Raw genomic sequence first — 15,237 nt, 5'->3', positions numbered from 1 at the left:
TTTTTTTTTTTTTTTTTTTTTTTTTTTTTTTTTTGCCGCTTTAGAAAAAAACTATTTCATGATATCTAGCGAAATTGAGAACACATATGCACCCCCATGTGAGTTGATGCGCTGTAGTTTTTGGCGCAAACTCCTCCAAGGGCGGGGGGGGAGGTGGGGGGGAGGATGAATTTCCTTAGTTATTCGTGACTGGCATATCTAAGGACGTAACAAGTGAAATCAAGAAAAAAAATGTGTGTTATAGAGTACAAGTGCTGAATCAATTTTGGTGACAACAGCTCAAAGGGGGATCAAGAACGATAAATGTTCAAAGGGAGATAAATGTTTTTTCTAGTTACTTATGACTGCTGCACATAAGAAGTAACGAACAAATTTCAACAAAAAACAGTTCACACGAACACCTTAGAAAGCACAATAGCGGAAAACGTTCTCTCTAGTTCATCGCGACTCCTATATCTCAAGATATAGTGCTCCGATTTGTAACAAATGATAGAGTAATGAAATTTGGAAAGAAATTGAACCTGCAACGGAAACAGGTGCTCATTTGATTTTGCAGTTAATCGCTCAGGGAGTGAATGATTTCGGTCATCTTTTGCGCAAGCCGTACAGCTTAATTAAGTCAATGTTAAGGATAAATCACATTAAAATGGTTTCACGTACAATTGCCTCGACAAAGCCTTTCGGGCATTATAATTGATGGAAAATGAGCGGAGATTTCCTTATGATTTGAAATTTTAATATGCTACAATCTCCTTCCTGTTAATAAAGAAAATTTTGTAATCAATTTAAGCAACAATTTAAAAATAGTTAACATTTTTCGCACTTTGATTCTGTTTTTACTAATAGCAAAACGTAGTAGACTCGATTGTTCGTAAGAGCCAGGAACTGATTAGAAAATATAGAAGAAAGTTTCCTAATGTTTACAGCACACTAGTTTTTGCTTGAAGTCTAATTCGTATTGCGTTACAGTAAAACATTCTTTCTTTTTTTCTTGAACAAAAACATGTTACGAAAGTCACGATTTACTTTCACTTCCTATTATAAAAACATACCTAACACTTCTTCTCTTTAAAAAACCGAGCTGCTTTTCTCTATAATTAAACCATATTTAAAACTTTTGAATTAATGTGCAGTCCCAAAAGTTATTAAAAGGACAAAATTTTCAATGTTGACTTTCAGAAAATCACAACACTATAAAAATACACGAACTACTAAAATCTACTCAAAATTATCTTATTTCATTTGGTCGACAAACTTGGTTTTACAAATAAGTAAGCCAAATAGCAAAATCAGCAAAAGATGAGATAATACTAGAGCATCAGATTTCAAAGTGGCCCCGATCCCCCAAGGGTCGATGTAGATATGCAAGGGGTTTTTATTTGACGAAAGAAAAAAATAGAGAAGCATGATATCGAATAGGGATCCGCGAGCCTGGATCTTATATAAGATCTTATATAATAAATTATCACAAAAATTAAAATTAAACTGTTCTTTTACTACTATACTGAGCACCAAACAAATTTTTACGGTACTCACATATTGCTTTTTCAAATAATGAGAATTAGTGGTGCGACATTGATGTCGATGTTTTCACCATCGATATTTGAAGGTCGATGTTTTTCCAACGTCGATGTTTTATGTATGAACTGAAAATATCCTTGAAAAATGAATAATTTATAGTGATGAAAGATTTATTATTAATTAGTTATTGCGAGATCTATCATATCGGAATATTGTTGTAAAGAATGGGAGTTCTGCATGGTTAGAAGTTACCTTCAAAATCGTGAAAAAAATTACTGTTTATGTGTAATATAGTGCTGTTTAAAAGACTTTTCCTTAAAATACTGGGCAAAAAAGAGAAACAAATAAAAACTTTTTTTATCACAAAGAAAATATACAATTATCTATTTTTTTCGGTTTATCAGGCTCATTCCTGAATCAGAAAATATTATTCGATTTCAATATATTTTTTTCTGAAGGCACCAATCGTAACTATCCCATCTTGGAGCATTAAAAAGAAACATTAAAACCCAAAACTTTAAAAATGACTAAGAAAACATGAATTTTTCCGTTTCCCGAATTTTGAGGCACGTTGCGCGATTGGAAGAAATTATCCAATTTCAGTTATTATTATTATTTTTGTTAAGTTTTTTTTTAAGTCTCAACCAATCACAACTTTTCCGTGTAATAGCAACTCAGGGAAAAAAAAGTGTTTTTTGTTTCGCTACACTCTAATATATATATATATATATATATATATATATATATATATATATATATATATATATATATATATATATATATATATATATATATATATATATATATATATATATATATATATATATATATATATATATATATATATATATAATGTAACAAAACAACCAAGGTATGTTATTTCTCGACCTATGTCATTATTATCTGTGTTTCTAGTTAAGTTAATGACATCGCGTGTTTTGATGACAAAAGCTCATTTGTGAGAGGAAAGGAAATTTATGTTTTACCCATTATTTCCGTTATCTGCAAATGCGTAATGAGAGCGCCATTGCTGTATTTCATTTTTTAAGAGCGGCGTGTTTAGATAAAAGGTAATTGAGCAATTTGTTTTACATATTATGTTTCGTGACGCTGTATTAAATGTAATTCACTTTTCAGTTGCTCCTGCTTTAAATCTAGCATAAATTACAGGAAATATTTGCCACTCACTTAAAAAGCACATTCATTATTTTAAGTTTTTTATAGCTTCAGGAGAAAAAAAAAAGAGGAATTCAAAAAAAAAAAAAGAGTGCCGCCATTCTAAAAGGACATTTGCTCTATTTTGAATAGTTTTAATGGTGTGTCAGGTATATCCATTGAAAACGACAAAACTGCACTTAGTAAACTAGAAATTTAATTAGAAAAGTTTTTTTTTTTTTTTTTTGTCATGTAGTATTCCTACTATACTGAAATAATAAAAAATAAAATGGGAAACTGGGTTTCCTGTTTCGATCAGGACAAAAGCGTTTTGTTAAGGACAAGAAGCTGTTTGGATTGGTATAATGTTAAAAAATATTTCTACAAGTAGTTGAATACAGTAAACCTTTAAAGTGGTACACAATTTAAGCGTCGTTATATTTCTTTTAATTCATAGAGTTTAAGTAATTGAAGATTTCACTGCTTAGACTAATTATGTATAAACGACTATTCAGATTTTAAGTTTCTCCGTAACATTTAAAAACGTTCAAAACAAATTATTTATTCAACGCAGATTGCGTATGTACCTACAAAATAATGATAAGCCAGTTTACTTATAGCGTACCAGTTTTTGTAGACGAAATATTGCAGATTTTCTATGACATGGAATTTATTGCAAAATCTAGCCATTCATTTCAAATTACCTTTTTTTTTTTTTTGACAATTTCAAAATCAACCATTTTATTTTATTTTTAATAAGTGTTGTATGATCATCTGAGACTATAATCTTAAGCCGCCCCGCAAGGAAAACGCATTTTTTAAGGGGAGCGGGGGTTGACTTATTATTTTGTAGGAAAAAATAGTAGCAATTATTGAAATTTCTTTACGAATGCTTCATTTTTAAAATTAAAACACTTCGTAATAATTTTATTCAACTCCATTCGATTGAATTTAGTTACATCAAGTTTATATAAATATTTGAAGCGAATTTTTGTGCACATTTTTGAGTCTCCTTATGTTTCTTCTGAAAAATGGAAGACGGAATTATTTTTGAGATGCTGATCCTTTTTTCGGATTGCATTAACATATTTCTTTTCTCGCATCAAAATGCATTCTTCACAATAAAAAAAGTCGGGAGCATAAGGCAATATATTTTGTCTTTTTCAATCAGGTAGCTTTAGTTTGAGGCAGTGATACATGGAACGCTACGCTATCAAATGCCAGGAATTGTTTAGCAAAAATTCTATAAACCACACGAATTCCTTAAAGTTATTTCTTCGGTGTATGAGGATAAGACAAGGAAAATCTCAGCGTTTTTAAAATCCCAGTATTGGCCAAAGATGCGTTTTCGACGTTTTTAGGCATCAGAGTGGGAATTTTCTTTTAAAAAAGTTCGCAGGTGGATGAAGATGATCAAAAAAAAAAAATAAATAAATAAATAAATAAATAAATAAAGGAAAATGCATGTCGCGAATGAATTGCTTCATATTGCAAGATTTTTTCTAATGGTTCATAAACTATAATAAAGTAATGTGAAGATACAGGGTCTCCTGAAAAAGACTGACTGTTTTCAAAAATTAACAACAGGAGAAAGGTTAATGATAAAAAAGAAATTCTTGCAGAAAATTCATTTGGTGGGAGCTAAATCTTTTCCCTTGGAGTTCCAAATTTTAGTTCAAAAATGTTTCAATAGACGGCGCTGCACATAGCAAGCCGGTAAGTCAAAAAAGATGAATTGAAATTCACCAATTTTTCCTCCGATTGCGACATGGGAACACAGTCGACGATTGTTTGAAAATATTGTTTGTTCTTTTGTTCTTTTTTTTTTTTTTTTTTTGAAAAATTGTGGTGTAATTTTCTAACTTATTTTTGATTTACGGGCTTAATATCTGCAGCGCCATCTATTTCAAAAATTTACAACTAAAATTTGAAACTCAAGGGGGAAAAATTTATGGCCCACCACATGAATTTTCTGCAAGAATTATTTTTTTATCATTTACCGTTTCCTTGCTATAATTTTTTTAAAACAATCAGTCTTTTTCAGGACACTCTTTAAGTAATCATTGTAAATATTATACATAAGTAAATGAACAGATATATCTGGCTCAGTTCATTAGCCAAATCCCAAATGTGACATTTTTACGCATATATTTGAAATTTACTCCCGGAAATGTGAACTTCTCCTTTTAACGGAGGTGTTTCCTTCAGTCAAAAGTAAGGGAATGTGGGGCAAAGTGAAATAGTTAAGAAGACTGAACTTTTTCAAAATGAACAAATTGGAAATTTGTTTTAAACATTACAGTACTTCAAGAAAGAACATTGTGTTTTATAACAAAATTTACATTGAAACAGTATTTCTAAATTTTGGCTGTAAATTTGCGTGTTTAAAAACATGTGCAAAATTTTCACTTTTTTTACATGGGGTGAATTGAGAAATAGAAGATTTTCCTAACGAAACGTTTTCCATTTAATTATATATATATATATATATATATATATATATATATATATATATATATATATATATATATATATATATATAGTAAAATAAAAGATTGAATGAATAAATGAGGATGAGTTATGTTATAATATGATGAAATACAGTCAATGTTCTCTGATTAGACAACAAGCAACCTCACGCACGACTTGGCACCCGAGAAGGAACGTAGGAAGGTTTACAAACGCCAAAAAAACCGAACCGTTCAAATTTTAATTTTAGGACCCAAAACTGCAGTTGTTTCTATAATATGAGAGCGAAAAAAAATCCTCGAAAAAAAATCAAATAAGATAATCGTAGAAAGCCTTTTTTTTTTTTTTTTTTTTTTTTGCAGCAAACAAATTTTGTTCCAATGTTCCAAGGTATTTAGAACGTAAGCTATAACTGTTTTAAACTAATTTCATGCTAAAACTAGCTGCTTCACCCGACTTTTGCGCGGACAAAAAAAAAAATCAGTAAAATTTTGAGGCAGATTGCGGAAAAGTAACAAAATAGTAACTTTTTCAAATCTCTCAATTACAGGAAAAGCCTTTAAGACAAAAGACAGAATTTTATTTGTTCATATTCGAGAAAAAAAATGGTAACAGATCTTTCTTCTGAATGATTTTCTTCACGCTACAAATTTTAATAAAAGCATTGTTACGGAAAGTTGCGATGAAGCACTGAATGATAATTTAGATGGAGGAAAGCCTTTGAAAAATAGGGAATTTATTGTCGAAATCTGAGTGTCATAATTAATAGTTTTTAATTGATATCTTCGCTAATTATTATCGGGAGATTATGTTAAATAGCCAAACATGAAGACAGGAAGATTACGAATCCATCGATACCTGTTCGATGGTCAGTTCACTGTCGTTCGGGAGAAGTAACTTGGACATAGATTCATACACACATACATACGCTCAATTTTTAATTATATATGGTGTTGGCATGCGTTTAGTTAGAAGTTCATTGCTGATCACTGTCATTGTAGAACGATGCTCCTTAAAATTTGTGGCGTGAAGAAAATCATTGAGAAGATAGATGCGTTGCCATTTTTTCTCGAATATGAACAGATAAAATTCTGGCTTTTGTTTTTAAGGCTTTTTCTATTACTGTGTCAATTTAAATTTTTTCCTTTTTCTGGTTATTTTTCCGCAATCTGTCAGGAAATTTTGAAGCTGTTTTTTTTTTTTTTTTTTTTTTTTTTTTTTTTGTATCATTCAATCCTGATTGTTGAACACGTGTCATTTGATATAATTTTTATTTTCGAGGTGCAAAGCCGGGTGACGAAGCTAGTTGGCAAATAAAATCAACTGACGAACAATCTTACTCAACTATTCATCGATTTTTTTTCTTTCAAAATCATTTAATTTTCACAATTGCTTTCATTTTTCCTTAAAGGATTGTACAGTGGTCCTCATTTCAGAAAAAATATTCTAATTATAATTAACTTAAACACAAGAATCATCTGCTCAGTGCTAAGATCTCGTTTAAAAAATAACATCCTATGACAATTTGCTCATATTCTATAAAAAATGAATCACTATATCATATAAGTTTAACATTGCCACTTTCACCCTCTCGCTAAGCGACTATTTTTACCTTAAAATTTCACAAAAACACTTCAAGCTACAGGTCAATTTTCTCGCTGCTAAAGCAAGCCCGACAATCCTTCATAGTCGAGCCTAATTAATGAAATTGCCATTTACGATAAAAAATTATTACAATGAGTGGGATGTTTCATTATCCGGGATCAAAACAAACTGCATCGATTGGTACGGGGAAAATTGATCACATTAAGCGGGATAGTCTTTTAACCAATATTCCAATGAGCGGGCTCGACTAAAAAGTTTTACAGAAAAGAAGAAACATCTGGGTCACAAAATTTCCATGTTTCGCAAATTTTGTCAGATAATTATCATCAGCTAAAATTATCATTCGGTAAAATTTATAGCTCCATTCGGCAAAATTGTCATTGTTCGGTAAAATTTAGAGTACAATTCGGCAAAATTCTCCCCATTCGTCAAAATTTGGAATTCCATTCGGAAAAATTATCATCATTAGGAGAAAATTTGGAGTCTTATTCGTCAAAATTCGCATCATTTCTTAAATTTGAAGTTCCATTCGGCAAATTAAAAAATTCTCGTTTTACGAGTGGAAAGGCGGTTACGAGTTCCTCGAAATTTTCATTTATTAGAATAAATGTTACTTCCCAATGAATACCTTTCGTTAGAAGTATTCTTCCTTTTTTTTTTTTTGCTTGTGGACTATAAATTTTACAATAAGTATTTAGCGTGAGGGCTAATAAGAACTTTTCTATCACACACCGCATTAGGATCAGTGATGAAAGCAACAACAGTGAAGCACCGTTTATACTTTTCACTGTTGTTGTTGTTTTGTTTTCGTGTCCATGGACATTAAACTTTTCCAAAGGTTTTATCCCAGCTTCAGCCAGTATCGGTGCGTTCAGACTGTAGAGGACTTCCTGCAGCAGTTTGCTGAGCGGAGCCAGATCATTTCTTAGAAGATTAGTGGTAATGACTTTCACTCCAAGATGTGGTTGGGCGTTAACTGAATATTATTGCAGTGTTTGCATTGGACTTAAAATCTTAATTTATTAGAGTGGATCTTCATTCCTAATAATGATTTGTTCAAGGTCTCGCCAACTGTCGATGTGATAGCTCTATTATACGTTTTTGTCATTTATTCGATTTTTTAATTTGCTCCCTGCAGAGTCCAATACATATCAACATACAGTAGACACTCGTTTTACGCGGTGGTTAAGTTCCATGAAAAAGCCGCGTAAATCGAAACCGCGTAAGTTGAGACCGAATACTAGTGTTAAGGTAGGGGTTAGGTTCCGTAGATAAAAAAAATATTTTAAAAAAACACTTCATTCTAGTAATGACTAATTGTATAATAAGTTAAATGTGTACTTATATCGATTTTTATGTACAACATGCATGAAGAAAACATAAATTAATTTCATACCCTGTTTATAAAAAGGAGCTGGCTATGATAGTCTTTTGGCAGTCATTAAGAATTTATCTCTAGTTATTTGCAGAGCATTAATGCATCCATGATCTCTTGCTTCATTTTCGTGATAGAATCTTCCTTTACTAACAAATCAGAAAGATCATTTCTATTGTCTAGGAATGGCTCAAAATTTTCAATGTGAACGTTTTTGGTTATGTGTCACTGATGTCGGTATCCTCGTTGGTTTTGGCCTCCTTTGTCATACCCAAAAGCTCTTCTTCCGGTGAGTTCTGAACTGTGTGAGTTTAATAACTTTACTTCTGGAAAGAGCTCTGGAACCAATTGCATCAAATGTCTCCAGTGGCCCAAGCTCGATTATTAGCACGCCAAAATGCAGTTGATTAAGTGTCTGCTATCTTTAGGAGTTTGGATTTTGAAATAGGGGAAAATTTTATCTGTTTGCATTGCCGCATCCGCGTAAAACCGAAAATAAACTCTCGTAAAACGAGCGTCCACTGTATACCAATGATACGTTTTTTCATGTATACGTTTTTCTTCATACCGTCCCTTCAAAAACGTATAAGCGGTGTTTCACTGTTTCTCCCCGGGAAGGGTCACGAAATATAACTCAAGAAGATATACTACATTCGGCAACATGCGAGAGAAAAATTTCCTACTCAGAAAGAAGGGAATGGAGTTTAGCTTTCTAAATATTCTCTTAGGAGCACTAAACCATTCTCGTCCAAAACATCTCATGCATTCTATTGCTGAAATAAGCATAACAACATTCAACTGAAAATGAAATAAACCAAACTTACTTGAGGATTGGGAATTCGTGGTAAAATAAGCATTTTGCAGCACAAGGAAGATGCCTATTTGAAATATAGAGAATGCTTTTGCGTAAAATAATCGTTTGGAAAGAACTTTTGTGCCAATAAAAAATATCGTCTTCTGGTCATAGATGATTGAAAAAAAAAAAAAAAAAAACGAATTTCTTCTAAGAATGGTAGTTTTAACGGTACTGTTTAAAAAAAGTTATGTTCATATATCTTTATGCGCAACTTTATTTTATAGATTAATAAAAACTTTGGAAAATTTAACTGAATGAATGTTTTTAATGAATTAACTAGCTGCGTCGCCCAACTTTGCGTTCTACTTTGAAAATAAAAGTTATGTCAAGTGATGCGTGTTCAACTATCAGGCTCGAACAAAATAAAAATCAGTAAAATTTTGTGGCAACTTGCGAAAAAGTAACCAAAAAAGAAACGGTTTAAATCCCCCCGATTACAAAAAAAGCCTCAAAACAAAAGCCAGAATTTTATTTGTTCATATTCTTGAAAAAAAATTGGAACAGATATTTCTTGTCAGCGATTTTCTTAACGCTACAAATTTTAATAAAAGCATTGTTACGGAAAGTTGAGATGAAGCACTGGATAATAATTTGAATGAAGGGTAGCATTTGAAAAATAGAAATTTAATGTCAAAGTAAAAGTTTCATAATTAATAGTTTTTGATTAATAATACCTCTAATTACTATCGCAGGATTGAGATAAAAAGCCAAACATAAAGACGGGAAAGTTACGAGTCTATAGATACCTGGTTCGATGGTCAGATCACTGGCGTTCAGGAGTGGAACTTGGACATAGATACATACATAGATATAGAGGTACATACACAGACATATAAGCTCAGTTTTTAATTATATAAGATTACTGCTTGATTAGACTAAAAATTAAATTTTCATAATTAATTAATTCAAAATCTAAACTTTAGCATGGTTAAACCAAAATATTTATCGGTACTCCAAGCAACAATTGTGTGCGAGTCTCATTTACACATACTTTTTAATTTTTAAACAAAATAATACGAATGAGTAAGCATGATGCTTATTTACCTGTATCCCTATATTATACAAACATACACACAATAAATCTCTAGGAGTTCCGTGAGAAAATTGCAACTCTTCAAAGAGTACCATAACTTAAAGCTTGGGAAATTCTGCATTCAGGGCCGGATTTAGACTTCAGGCTGCCCTAAGCTATAACATGTATTAGAGTGTCAACTTTTTATATTGGTAGCAAACCAGGTCAATTTTTAAAGGTTTTTTTTTTCTTTTTTTTTCTATTTTTTACAATGCTTGTCTTTTTGTCTGATACGGAAAGCTCTATTGTTTTCATTTCATTTGTTTAATGCTGCCCGCTCTCTTGTGTTGGACTAACCTTGGAGAGGGTATCATAAGAGTGATTCATATTATCCACTTAAATGCGATCTAAAATATCTCAATTAAGGGTGGTCCGGAAGTTTTTTAAAAATAGATATAAAACTCTGCATTTTGGGGCCTTATGGATAATTGGAACAAGAAAAATATCCGGGGGAAAATCGGCAAAGCAAAAACTTTCTATAATTGTATAAGTTTTTTTACAAATTAAGACATTACAAACTTAAAATGATTTTTCGTTCGACAAAACGTTGACATTCTTCGACAAAGGGATGAGAAAAGTTAACATACCGGCACTTGCTCACCTCGGTTTTTGATATAGTTGATTTTTGACCTCCCCCCCCCTCTCAACCGCCCAACCCACTAACAAATACAAGACTGAACGAAATGTAAAATGATCACTATTAAAAAATGCATCACAATTTTTTTTTCTTTTAATGCTATAGAGATTTAAAAAACGGGTAATTTTTGAGTAACATTGTAACCACTCAAGCAGTTCATAGTTTACAAACAAAAATAAAACTGAAGCACTTTTCAAATAGATTCAGAAACCTATTTCCTTAATTCCAAGGACTGTATAACAATCAAAATTATTTAAGGCACTTCATTTTGACTTTCCAGTTTCAACATTTTATTGCCTATTAAACATATTATTTGTAATTATTAAACAACAGTTTTAAAGAATCGTTCTAACTTTGCAAGTAACTCCTGTTTTAAGTTTAAAAAAAAATAAGTAATTACCATAGACTTCACGGTACAGTATTTTTTTCTTAACAAGTAAAGCAGAAAACGAAAAAAAATCAAGGTAGTGCACTATTTTTTTCGTGTGTTAAATAGATTAACAGCATGCATCAGAAGTAAGATAAAATCAAACGCACAAAAGTTCAGTACAGTAGATCCTTGTTTTACGCGGAAGTAACGTTCAACGGAAATGCCGCGTAAATCGAAACCGCGTAAATTCAGACCTAATACTAGTGTTAAAATAGGGGCTTGGTTCCGTAGATAACAAAATACTTCATTCTAGTGATGACTAATTGTATAATAAGTTCAATGTGTACTTATATCGACTTTTATGCACAACATGCATAAAGAAAACAAATTAATTTTGTGTTCTCTTTACAGAGAGGAGTTGACTGTGATAGTCTTTTGGCAGTCATTAAGAATTTATCTCTAGTTATTTGCAGAGCATTAATGCATCCAAGATCTCTTGCTGCATTTCCGTGATAGAACCTTCTTTCACTAACAAATCACAAAGATCATTTCTATTGTCTAGGGAATGACTCAAAATTTTCAATATGAACATTTTTTGGTTGTGCGTCACCGCCGTCAGTATCCTCGTTGGTTTTGGCATCCTCTGTCATTCCTAAAAGCTCTTCTTCCAAAGAGTTCTGAACTGTGAGAGTTAGAACTTTACTTCTGGAAAGAGTTCTGGAACCAATCGCAATGTCTCCAGTAGCCCAAGCTCTATTATTAGCAGGTCAAAATGCAGTTGATTACGCGTAATCTGCAATCTTAAGGAGTTTGGATTTTAAAAGAGGGGAATACTTTATCTTTTTGCATTGCCGCATCGGCGTAAAACCGAAACTCACCCGCGTAAAATAAGATAAAGATGTCAAATCTTAAATCGCATATAATCGAAACCGCGTGAAATAAACCCGCGTAAAACGACGGTCTACTGTACTGAATTTCGGATTAAATAATTAGCGAGATATGAAACATGAATCACAAATATTTATCTCAAGTGATCTCCCAGCAATTTGAAAAGCACGATTTTTACATTTTTAATTCAAAGGATGTAGTAAGGAGCAAAGTTTGGCATATTTCTGCCTTCCTTCTCTCCCTCGCATTGGTTAGAAGTTTTATAAATCAAGGTTTGTAACTATATTTTCTCAAATTTTTAAGGTTTTTAAGCATTTGAAGAAATATATATATATATATATATATATCATGTCCTTTTTTTTTCAGGAATGAATAATACAATTCTTCGAGAGTTCGCTGCCCTAAGCAATAGTTTGCGTAGCTTATAGTAAAATCCGGTCCTGTCTGTATTACACACTGTTTTCCAGAACAGCCATAACTTGAAATTATTTTCGAAAAATGCCACATTTTTGTTGTTGAAGTTGAAAGTATCCATTTGATTAAAAACTTTGCAACGATGCCGAACTAAGTGTAAGCAACTGATGGTGCCATCTAGATTCAAAAGAGGTAAACAGCTTTATTTCAGTCAAAATAACAAAATCGGAGAGCGTAAACCATTGTTTCTCAACCTTTCAGGCTTTGCGCCCTGTTCTGAACTTTAATGAGGAGATCCCCCCCCCTCCCCCCGGTACATACGTGATTTTTCAAGAAACACAATGGTAAAATCTGAATTTGAAACTAAAACTGATCAGTATAGCAGTGGCTAGTGAAATAAAAATAACAGTAAGTAAAACATTACAACGTAAAATCATTACCATTAGTGCACATACCTTGATTTTGAACACATTACTATTAGAACGCATGAACTAAAGGAATGTAAGTACTAAATGTGAATTAATTGTTAGTAAGACTGGCATATAGGAGAGACTATAGATACACTTGATCACCTCTTTTGTCGAAGTTTGTAACTATTACTTGATTTATTAGAACAAAACGATACCATGCTATATATTGAGAACGTTTTCTGTGTCTTTAACCTGGTATGCCGTTTTCAAAACTTATGAACGATAATAAAATTTGTTTCAGAAGATCGAAAAGTTGGTAAGATTCAGATCTGTAGGAGACTTGATATTGGGGAGAAGAGAGAGCTCAAATTAGCTTTAAATACAAGTCAAACATTTTATTGCGACGTGTTTATTATTTACTTATAAAAAACCAAAATTGATCAAGTCAAATTAAGAAATGAAACAAAAAAAAACGAGCTGATGTGTGCATCACATGACTTCCTTTTACTCCAATTTAATGTCATTTCCCCATTATTCGCTATTTTAATGTGATTCAATATTTATTCTCTAAATACCACCAACAATGGCCAAATTGAAACCAAAAAAAAAAACTCCGCCAAATTTGTCGCCAAGTTGGCGACAAAACTTGGCGACCAAAAGACTGGCGATATATCGCCAAGTGTCCGACAAATTATAACGCCACTTGAGTTTACATCGAAATTAACAATGATTTCCCCCCAAAAAGGTGCAAAAGACCCCCTTAGGAACATCCGAAAGCAACCAAAAGGGGAGGTGCACAACTAGACCCCACTACGAGTCTATGTACCAAATTTCAACTTTCTAGGACATACCATTTTTGAGTTATGCGAGATACATACGCACACACGCACATACACACATACGCACATACATACAGACGTCACGAGAAAAGTCGTTGTAATTACCTCGGTGATGGTCAAAATGGATATTTCGCGTGTCTATACATTCTTAGGGACTTTTCCGCATGTGGTCGAATCGAAAAAAAAACTCAACATTCATTTGGGGGTGAGCAAAATGGAAATTAAGGGCGATTTTTGAGTGAAAATTTTTTCGCGAATACAATACTTCCTTTTTTGTAAAAGGAAGTAACAATAGCTTTTAAAACTAAAATTTAACTAATAAAATTACCTCTGTAATCAGAAATAACTAGCATTGATAAAGAGCCTCATACCTTTTCCTCAGTTATGGTACAGTGAAAAAAAAAATAAGTATTAACGTTACATATTTGAATGTTAACGTAGATACTATTGGTGACGAGCAAAATAAGTGTTTTAACTTCGGTTTCAAAATTGACACCAAGACTCAGCTAAAATTGGCGACTCAAATGAAAAACAAAAAATCTTAGAGTTTAAAGAATGATTTTGAAAAATTAAAGCATTCAATAAGCTTAATAGTGGATTTAACAGTTAGTGCATTTAATTTTGCTGTAAGCTTTAGTTTGTAATAAGTAGAACAAATAGCACATAAATACGTGTATAATCATTAAAAAGAGCACTTTGTCACGGATCAAGTCTTGGTTCAAAAGAGGATTCAAGTATCCACAAGAATACATTTCAAACATATTTCAAAACTACTACAAAAAATCATTAATTTGTGCTTATTACACTTGTAGCAGAGTGTAAATCTTCTGACCACAACCAAGCGAAAGAAACCTGATTTCTTCCAATGCTTTGCTTTGAAATCTATCACGTGACTTGGAGTCTTGGTTTCATGAAGGAAAGCCTTCACTCTCTCCAGTTTATCTCATCTCAATGGTTTGGACCTTAGAGCAGGAATATAAATGGAGGGAGCAAGTCCAAACATTGGCTTAGCTAAAGCTGACCCAAAGACCCCAAGACACGTGACTCAACAACGACGAATGGTTGGCACGTTTTGCGCGAATCAAGCGAAAGAAACCTGATTTCTTCAAATGCGTCGCTTTAAAATCTATCACGTGATTTGTAGTCTTGGTTTCACGAATGAAAGTCTTCACTTCCTCCGTTTTATCTCTTCTCAAAGGTTTGGACTCATTTGGAGGAGGGAATTACCGAGCTGGAAGCAGACGTCATCTTATTGAAATTGAGCGTGCCAACAAACTGATAGATAAAGTAAAGTTATCTCGCCAGCGAGGGTCAGCAGACATGGTGCGCACCATGTTTTTTTTTGTCGGCTGGGTATCAGAAAAAGTGGTTTATAATGTTTCAAAATGTGGGAGCATTACTATCCATCTCTGGCAAGTTGAGCTCCTCGGCTCGACCAATTAAACGATTCTATTTGATGAAATAGGACTGAGGAAAAACAGCTTAAGAACTTGCGGATTTAGTTTGCAGTATTATTGACCATTTGGCGAGCAATATAATTCAGGTATGAAGTAGCAAGCGGTACAGGTTTTTCTCGCCAATATAATGATTGGAACTCCAGGCCTAACTATTCCTCTTTTCACTGAT

This window comes from Uloborus diversus, chromosome 6 (genome assembly GCF_026930045.1).
Source record: "Uloborus diversus isolate 005 chromosome 6, Udiv.v.3.1, whole genome shotgun sequence".
NCBI classification, from domain to species: Eukaryota; Metazoa; Arthropoda; class Arachnida; order Araneae; family Uloboridae; genus Uloborus; species Uloborus diversus.
The sequence above is the reverse complement of the archived record's forward strand: the minus strand, read 5'-3'. Positions refer to the sequence as shown.